The following is a 9,838-nucleotide window of genomic DNA, read 5'->3' as shown; positions in this document are numbered from 1 at the left end:
AAGATGCAGTATGTCTTTCGCCAATAGGAATAGTTATTTGTGTGCACCAACTTTGCACAGGCAAATGTGGTATTATATAAGACCTGTCAGTCATCATTGAAGAACAGATGGAAGGAACAACTTTGTCATGTTCACATCTCAGTAAACTTATACTAGCAATTCATCTCAGTTCAATTGTATTGCTATTGTCACATGTCAATAAGATTCCATTACAATAAATGGGCATATATATCGGCTCTGAAAAGCACATTAATTACTCAGCTAAATTTTAAATCGCATTGCATTTGATCATTACAAAGTTTACAGATTGACAACCACATCTTTATGAGTTACATGAACCTTTGACTGTATCACATAAATGAAATTTTACTACTTGCAGAAATCATCAATTTCAACCACAGACACACTAAACAACTATAAGAAGGCCAAATTAAGCAGCCGTGTAAGACTATGATGAATAAATCTTATGTCTTCCAATCATATCAATTCCAGTGTCAAATTTGTCGTGCTTATGGGATCTACATGCTGACGCAAGGCAGATTCATCATCTCAATCAGTACCATGTGCTGCATTGGTGGCAGAACTTGGAAGAAAAATGCACTGATATGCATGCTGGACAACCATGAATTATGCCCTGACTTGGAGGCAGCCTGCACAGATTGAAAGTCAATTAGTGTACAAACTAAAAAATCACCTTGACTTTTTGACAAAGTTTGAGCATCATCCAAATTCATAAATAGTTGAACACATTTGATTCTTTCCTTTTTGCCATGATGTTTCTACTTTAGAAATGGGAAGATACCCATGCTGTTTTTGATTAGAAATGGATGACACAACAGCATAATCATTATGCTACTATACTGGGGAATGCCCTCTGGATGCATTGACAAATTACCTACAATATGTTTGATCTAGTACGTGCTAAAAAGGGATCAACCTGCAAAATAATTTAACATCACCAATATGTGGTCCTGTCCACCTATATTCCTTGTTTTGTTCCCCGTACTATTTTGCAGTCAGACTTGAGGTCGAATCCAGAATATGACCATATGGCTATTCAAATGCAGCAGTTGCAATGCCAATGAGTCTATGGGAAATAGGGAAATAAGTCAAAAATCTTATAAAACAATTTTGTAAGTCAATTTATTGTAGTTCGTGGACTAATGTGATGACAAAGCAAGATTATTGGAATTGATTTAAAAGATGAAATGAGATAACTCAAGCATCTAGGTTACATTTACAGTAATTTTTCATTTGTTTTGACTTCATGTGAAACATACTGAAGTTTAGATCTCAGTCAAGGAACACATCCTTGAAATATTAGCTGGCAGTCATCTGCAACATGGTTTCTGAATGGAGCCAGCAGGAAAATAAGCGAATTAACTTTCACTATCCAACATCAGTGCTAGCGACTAACAAGCCATGATTCTTTCAGATAAAAGTTCCTCTCAAATAGCTAAAAAGATGGCCAAAATCACATCAAAGATTGAAAGGATCCCAAACATTCCTAAAGCCACACATCCAGAATCTAGTCAACTTCATTTTCAGCTTGTTATCACGTATTTATGCAGACACACTGAAAAAGGCAACAATGCCATCATTTTAACTGATTTGGTAGCCAGCCCATAGATGAAAAATTACTGTAAACAAAAGTATGCAGCATAGTTGCATACAGATAACATGTATGTAGGCAAAGAAACAAACACTAAGCATCTCATGTGCATCTAGGGGAACAATAATACTACAGGAGAATTAAAATAGTCCTCAAGGAAGCACAGCTGTGTGGATCAATACCTAGGATGATGAAGCCACTCGTGAAGCAAACCTGGTAGCAAATCAATATTGGGGAGGCATCAATCGTGAGCTTAGTGGCACTGAAGCCGCCGCCGGAGTCGCCGCCGCCGCCGCCGGAGTCGCCACCGTTGCTGTCCCAAGTCCCTCCGGCCACCCGTCGTCCCCGTGCTGACCCACAATCTTCAACTGAAGGGTATTTCGAGTGGAGGATTGGAGCTGCTGCGGAGCTGTTGCCTCATGTAAAACCCTAGCTCGACATGGTTTGAGTTTTGGGGGCGAACAAGCCAACAGAACAGAACCAGGGAGAGGTGTGGAGAAGAAGACACGGCAGGGCTTTTGCGCATATAGTCCATAGAATAGGGTGTTTCCTGCGAAACGCTTCGAGTGGAGCGCGGGGGGCTGTTCGTCAAAAATGTGCTGGGCTGGTCGGGAGCTCATCTGGACCGCACGTTTTGTATTTAACGGATTGAAATTTGGTTTCTACGCTTCCACCGAGTACCTGGTTTCCACCGGATATTTTGCCTACAATTACAGTGCACAAGTTAAACATAAAAATGCAGCAAAATGATCATGAAAACATTATACGGACAAGATTATTATGAATAGAAAATTTGCAGATTCTTGGAATGAGACCATCAATTCCAATAGCCTAGGTGCAACAATGGTATTGTAGAATAGGATGTGTTTTATACTTCTAGAATACAATGTTAAATTATGATTTGAATAAACCAAAGAACTAGTATGGGTAAACCCGGAGTCAGTTTAGGGAATGCACACACACACTGACAGACTTTTATCCAGCAGTTCAGAGAGAAACACAGCATCATGCCCTTACATCTACTGTTTTCAGCATATCATTGTAATGTATTTGTAATAGGAAACAAGATATAAACTTTATCAATACCTGCACATCTTCCCTCTCTGAGGTGGCTAGTCAGCGAGTGGAGAGAGGCACATTGTTGCCCTTATCTTCTTGAGACCAATAACAACAGCTCATTGTTCATTCAACCTTGGGAAGAACTGCAATTTTTCTCGAATAAGGAAGAACTGCAATTTCTTTGGCACGCGGGAGAGATGACCATCGACGAAGTCACCATTCACCAACAGCTTTGTCAGAAACATTCCTCTTCCGATCCGTGGAGACTTGTTTGAGCCTTTGCCTCATGCTCCCTTCTGCCTTGATGTGTTACAGAGCATTGGCCCTCTCAAAGAGTCACAGGTCGAAGCAAGACCATGAGCCAGCACTGGTGCGGCATCACCACGCGGCGCTTTCTGTTCTAGTCTGAGGAGAACCTCAAACACGTTCTACGTGCACCAAAAGACCTCCATACTTGGATTGGTAGCCTTCGTATGGACCAACCTCTGACCAGGAAACATCCTGAAGATTGGAAGTGAACATGGAAAACTCAGACGCTAAATAATCAGATAGGGAACATGGAAAAGAATCAGGCTACTACGAGATTGCAACAATCTATGGCCAACAATGCTCTACTATACACACAAATCCTCGGCACCAATGAAGGAAATACAAGGCACCTTGCGCTGGGGGAAGAATCAGAGCTCTCATTAATCTGAAGAAATCCATGGCAAAGGGAAGGGATAGGAAGCTGCCGCTACCAAGGACGAACTCTGCAAATGCAATTTATTGCAGTCAATCGGGGTCGGAAGGGGAAATTCGCGAGCAAATTTGAGGATTCCGCAGGAAAGAAGGGGTATGAACCAACCGCCGCCGCTCTTCAACGCAGCAAGCTAGTCGAGGACGAGCTGTGGACCACACCGAGACTCGCCTGCCACCGAGCCCACGCCGCCGTCCCCATCCATCGACGATCCGGCGCATCCTCCACGTCCACGACTGCGGCCGTCGAGACAGCCGATGTTCGCCGCCGCCGCCGCTGACGCCGTGGTCACGTGCGAGTCTTCCCGTCCCCGGCAGCATCTTCAGTGTGCAAGGGAAACGGATCTGCACATACACGGATTGGATTACTATCCACTACACTAATCACTGCATATATTGAAATCTAGGAAATCGAAATAAATCTTCACAAAGCACAATGGGAATCGAAGCAGGCAGTGAATGGGAGACAATAACTACCAGAAGGCTCAATCGGGGCAGGGTCTGTAGAGAAGAAAATGAGTGGAGGACGCGGTGCAGCGGCGAGATATTATCACCGGGACGGCAAGAGGGGGGCAACGGCATCCGGCGCTGCAGCTCGCCGGGGCGGCACGGGATGACAAATCGACGTGTCGACAGGAGGGTTGACGGCGGCGCAGTGTCTCGCCAGGGGAACGGGCAGGGGTACCTCTGAAACGGCGGCCAGCATGGACGTCTTCAGGCTACAGATCGACGGGGCGGCACACGTGTACAGGAGGGTCGACGGCGGCGCAGGGACTTGCCGGGACGGCGCGAGGGGGTCGCCGGGGCGGCGCGAGAGATGGCGGCGCAAGGCCTCGCCGGGACGGCGGGAGGGGGAGATCAGGAGACCCGCCTCACCAGAGGGTTGCCGGCGGGAGGTGAGCCGCGAGATGCAGCCCGCCAGGGCGGCGCGGGAGCCAGCGGCGCAGGGCCTCGCGCGGGAGGTCAGGAGCCGCGCCTCACCAGACCCACGATCTATTACGAGCTGGGGAAGAAAAAAACCGTGCGGACGACGCGAACCGGCGAGGGGGAGAAAACCGGGCGGGGCTGGGGTGTTGCGCTCGGCGCAGGAGTCCGGTCGGGTCCGCGAGATCGGGTACTTATTCTGCAGGCTGATGACTACAGTTGAGATCAAAGCATACTTTGTAGGCAAAAATTCAATGGGGGTGGTAACACATCTAATATTCACAAATAAGTAGTAGTTAATAAAAGTACAAAATAAGGCATATGATCCAGTATTCAATGGTACTAGCTGCAGGTAAAAAAACAATACCGGGAACTAGCATATCATAACAACTAGTCTAGCAAGCTAGAAGGTAACAGTTCACAACCACAATAATGCAGTAATAACCTGTCAATTGTCAAATAAAAATAAATTGAACTAATAATCAACAAATTCAGCAAAATCAGCCTAATAATTTGCTAGTTGATCGAGTGACCATAACTCTGGCAAAAGGATGATGACGGCGATCTACAACCACTGACAGAAGTTGAAATCGAGAGTTAAAAAGCAAAATTAAAAGGTCACCTCCCAAATGGCCAAACACATGTAAAAGTGAAGTTTCACACAATGAACATGATGCTAGTCGGCAATAGAAAAAAACAATGTTCAGCTAGGCGCTAGGCGGTATCTAGGCGGTCACCTTCTGCCTAGCGCCTAAGCGCGCCTAGGCTCGCCCAAGCGTTTTCTAGGCGTTCCCTAGGCGAGCTTGAGAACCAGAGCAGGCGAGGGAGGAGGCTAGAGCAGAGGGAGGAGGCGAAACCAGAGCAGAGGGAGGAGGCGGAACCAGAGCAGAGGAGGAAGGAGGAGAGGGAGGCGGCGGAACTAGAGCAGAGGAGGAAGGAGGCTAGAGCAGAGGAAGCAGGCAGGTTCACAGGCTTATCGTGGGGAGGGAGGAGCCCGAGCTCGCCGCGGCCAGGCAACGGAGCACCTCGAGGTCCCGGCGGGCGGTGGAAGCATATCCGGGTTGGGTACTCCGCCTCCGCCTCTTCCGTCTCCGCCCGACCTCTGCACCTCCACCTCCGCCGCCGCCGCCGGATGTCTCCGCCTCCACCTGCGCCTCTGTCGCCTGATTTCCCCTCCTCCCCAGCGCCGCCCGACGTCCGCACCGCCTAGGGTACCGCCTACCCCCTAGGCGAGGCGGAACCCCTCCGCCCAGTGACTAGGCGCGCCTAGGCGGCCGCGGAACAGCGCCTTGTCGAACATTGGAAAAAAGAACAAAGGGATTAAGGGGCAAAGCACCTGAAAGGAGGGGCTGCCACACTTTGCCCTCTCTGCTGGGAGCTTGATCCTGCATCGCTGCACATTGTCATGCATCAGCTCATCGCTACCAGCTTGTTGGTAAAACATGGGCATCCACAGCAGAATCAATCCCAACACCCTACAGAGGGGCCAACTGACTGCATCAGGGATGCTGATTTCATATCCATAAACAGGCATCCTGATTGACAAAGAAGTATTTTATTATAGTGCCACTAGTGATTCGAAAGGGGGATATGAAATCTGCAAAAAAATTCATAAACAAAGATCCTCAACACTTGTGCTGGTAGAGAGCAAAGGTGTGTTTATTAATCGTTTATATGATTAGCTAATTAATTAGTAACTACTAAGTACTAACTATTGTAAACTCTTCTCTTAGATCGCACATAACTTCATCAAAACCAGGAAAAATTTTAAGCAGAACCTAACAGTTATTGGATATAAAAATTGTCGTACACTATTATTAAATCAGGCAGAGTCATGATTGTTCAGTTAAATGTGTGTTGCACGGCCAGTGTGACAGTGTCAAAAAAACTAATCTCCACTATGGAATCAATAACCTTGGCCTGAAGCCACTAAAGAGTATTTTCAGTTATAATGGCACAAAACATCAGCATACTAACAGGTCATAACAATTTGGTAAGACATTAGTCATAAATGCAGAACCACTGAAAGTTCAAGATTGAGCGAACATGTCACAGATACCTTCGTCAAAGGAATAATCAACAATTTAAACAGGACAACCGTTAAAATGAGTGATTAGAGAAAGAAAGACAAATCTGTAGACTGTCAACAACAATAGAACCTATCACATGAACATTCAGAATCTCACAGCTACTCATGCATCACATAAATATCTGAAACGTTAACAACATGTTCTAATGCAGCAAATGGCTTTCCTGATGCATGTGGATTGGTAGCAAGCCCCATGGACGCCGAGCAGCCTGTCACCTGCATGACTTCCGTAATCCTTTAGCATTCATTCATCTGCTAGCCTAGGTGTCATCTGCATTCATTCCATAAATATAGTGTGTACTGATTTTTTTTTTACTGCAACCAAAATCTATGCTCGAATTAAGGAGACACTGGGTTTAATTCGTGAGGAGGAAGTTGTGGACCTGATAGCAAAACTATGCATCTGTGTCTGCACGCATGGAACAATTTGAACTCGAACAAATTAGATCGCTTGAAAACAGATCAATCAATTTCAAGAACCCTAGGTGATGCAGGAGATGAGACATACCAGCGTTCGCACACCGCTGCGCAGCAGCTCGTGGGGCGGACGTCGGGAGGGTGGTGCAGCACCAGGATCGGGGGGTGGGGGGGCATCTGGGGGAGGGAGCGGTGACGACAGGGTGGTGCGGCGCGGGGCTGGGGGCCGTGTATGGGGGAGGGAGCGACGACTGTAGGGTGGTCTGGCGCTGAACCGAAATCCGATCGGGAGCTGACGCGGACCAGGCACCAGGGTGGACCTGATGGGGAAGATCGGGAGTGGGGTAGCTCCGAGCTGCCGCGCCGCAGCTCGTGGGGGCGGATGTCCTCGTCGGGGTGGTACGGGAGCCGGCGGCGCAGGGGCTTCCCACGAGATCCGGCGGTGCAAGGCCTACCCTGGATGGCGCGAGAGTGGGGGTAGGCGGCGGCAGCCATGCGTGCCGGAAGAAGAGCGGTATGGCGAGGATGGTGCGGTGTCGAGCTGCGCGGGAGGACGATGCCCCGTCGGGAGGAGGGAGGGGTGCCGGTAGGAGGGAGCCCCGAGCGAGGAGAGTGCGGAGCCGGGAGGAGGATGCCGCGCCGGGCGCGGCGGGAGGATGAACGCGGCGTCACGAGGAGGGGGTGCCGCGTCACGCGGCGACGGTACGGTGGTGCGGCGCCGCCGGGATCGGATTGGAGCTGGGCGGTTTTTTTAATTGATGCGGCAGCGCCGGGAACGGGCTGTGTAAAATCCCGTCGTGGGGGATGTGGTGGGGTGGGCGGCGCGCAATGCAGACCGGGGCGAGACCGCGAGACCGGGAGGCCGGACGGGAAAAACCGGGTGCGTGGAGCGGTCTGCGGTAGGACGCGGGATGGATGGGGTCGGGTACGAATACCTTATTCCATAACCCAGGGTGCCCAATAAAGCTAATCTCGACCCTGGGTATTCTCTACACTGGGTATGAAATAGTTATTCCATACCCGAGACAACCCACCCCGAGCCCACACACCGTGCTCGCGCTGGCGCTAGGTGTGCGCCTGGTTTCTTTTCCCCCTCGCGTTGGTTTTTTCCCATAGCGGTTTTCCTCCGTCCCTCAAGCGCACATCTCGGTCAGTTGCAGAGAAACTCATCCTCGCTCCTCGGGCCGACGGCGCTACCATTGGACGCGACGGACGGGGAGCTCGCTGGCTTCTGCGTCTGCAGCGGCGTCCTCTTCGCGGGCGACGCCACGCTCTCGCACACGATGGTCAAGATCGCCGGCTTCTGGCTCCACAATAGCGTCCTCATCCCGGACAACGCCAACGTCGCCTACACCAAGACAGTGAGGAGGAAGGACGAGCTCATCGTGTTCCCGCAGGGCCTGCTGCAAATCCAGGTCAACACCGACACAACCGCCGTGGCGTTCAGCACGTACATCAGCGCCAACCCCATCCTGCGGATCACCGACTACATACTCTTTGCCAACCTCCTGCCAGAGGATGTCGTGACCAAGGTCACCTTCATCTGTGAAGCTGAGGTCAGGAGGCTGAAGGCGTTCTTCGGCCTCGTAAACAAGGCTGCCTTCTTCATCAGTATCCCGGACGACGACCCTCCATCCTCCTATTCCCGACGCCAAAATCTGCGATCGTGCACGGGTGTCCGCCGCACGCTGCCGCCGGCCGAACAACAACGACGCCCAACCACAGTAGCAGCAGCAGCGAGGTGATGTCCTGCTGCTTCCTGCTGGATGAGCTACTGATCGCCGCCGGTGCCATCATGTCAATTAACAAGCAGCTCTGTCTGCTTGATCGATGAGAATATGAGATGATGGCTGCTCCAATTTGATCGATTTATTTGCAGCTAGAAATGGAGGCCATAGTACTGGACAAATTTTGGAGGCTAGCTAGATCGTTCGCTCGCTTATTATTAACTAACAGGGGGCTGGCAATAATTTGACCGGCAGCAAGTTGCTTTTAATTTCAACCGCGATGACTCCTTGCTGTGGAACGTGCATTTGTTTCCTTCCATCCACTGGTCAGCTATCTCTAGTACTAGCTAGTATCTATCCTTCTTATTAATTGATATAGTCGATTGCAGAGACAATAATACAGAGACAAAGAGCAGCATATAGGATCACATGGAATATTCCTAACTAATTTACTTGTACAAGCCACATCGATTCTTGTGGTTCTTCAGAATTTCTGGTATAGCTGTAAAGGTTCCTGCAAATTCTAACATATTGTATTCCAAACATGCCCTACATGGTTAACACAACACTAACAAAATTTTGCCTGCCATATCATTGTTCCGTGTTTCCACCAGACATCTCCATCAGGCGAAGAACACTTGGAACAAAATAACTGAGATTTAATTTCTCTATTCTCTTTGGAGCTCTTACGGAATCATGACGCCATCAAGACATGTTACAAGTACAAAGATGCAGCGAATACTATTGCCTCTTGATCTTGCTGACTGCCTCCTCAAGTTTTGCTTCCAATTCGGTCTCCCCAATCGACATGGATGCCAGAATTAGCTGCTGCAGAACCTCTTCCAGCCTCCATATGGCCCTGATCAACTCAGGAAAATTAATACTAGCTAATAGACTTATGACATGCCAAAAATGCTTGATAATGCTCATGTACTAAATTTCGGACACAAGAACAAAGCTAAAGTGGTTGCTTGTGTACCCAGTAGGAAAAGATTCGGCCAGGAGACGTTAAGTGATAACACCCAATGCGTGTTCAATGGTGCTAGCTGCAGAAAGGAAAAAAAAAACGAAGCTTCAAGCACCAAAACAACTCTTCTGATTTCTCTAATATAGCATATTACTAGTTGATGTCTTTTTTGCATCACTAATTTAATTTATTTTTAGATTCCATAAACCATGTTAATCTAGCATCACCATTCCATCGGTGCAATCATGCTAGCACTGTATAGATGGATTCAATATTAACAGTAATGTCATCCAAATTAAACAAAG

General features: G+C 48.6%; 2 long non-coding RNA genes across 7 annotated transcripts; both read right to left on the bottom strand.

Moving 5' to 3' along the window:
* Window positions 1–147: 147 nt before the first annotated feature.
* Window positions 148–6,982, bottom strand: LOC120679215. Of its 6 annotated transcripts, XR_005677046.1 has the most exons (9): window positions 6,931–6,982; window positions 6,806–6,831; window positions 5,670–6,693; window positions 3,519–3,754; window positions 3,331–3,423; window positions 2,699–3,172; window positions 1,795–2,316; window positions 938–1,087; window positions 148–650 (listed from the first exon to the last, which is right to left on the bottom strand). It is a non-coding gene; the product is annotated as an uncharacterized LOC120679215 (long non-coding RNA). The 6 variants fall into 6 exon arrangements; XR_005677047.1 differs by lacking the exons at window positions 5,670–6,693; window positions 6,806–6,831; window positions 6,931–6,982 and adding an exon at window positions 4,286–4,399; XR_005677048.1 differs by lacking the exons at window positions 5,670–6,693; window positions 6,806–6,831; window positions 6,931–6,982 and adding an exon at window positions 3,887–4,391 and having other exon boundaries at window positions 938–1,053.
* A 1,960-nt stretch (window positions 6,983–8,942) lies between these two features.
* On the bottom strand, window positions 8,943–9,618 carry LOC120677344. The gene is made up of 2 exons (XR_005676276.1): window positions 9,546–9,618; window positions 8,943–9,425 (listed from the first exon to the last, which is right to left on the bottom strand). It is a non-coding gene; the product is annotated as an uncharacterized LOC120677344 (long non-coding RNA).
* Between the last annotated feature and the right edge of the window lie 220 nt (window positions 9,619–9,838).

The sequence above is a fragment of the Panicum virgatum genome, chromosome 6N, assembly GCF_016808335.1.
Source record: "Panicum virgatum strain AP13 chromosome 6N, P.virgatum_v5, whole genome shotgun sequence".
In the NCBI taxonomy this organism is placed as follows: domain Eukaryota; kingdom Viridiplantae; phylum Streptophyta; class Magnoliopsida; order Poales; family Poaceae; genus Panicum; species Panicum virgatum.
Note: the sequence above shows the minus strand (reverse complement) of the source record. Positions and strands in the feature narration are given on the sequence as shown.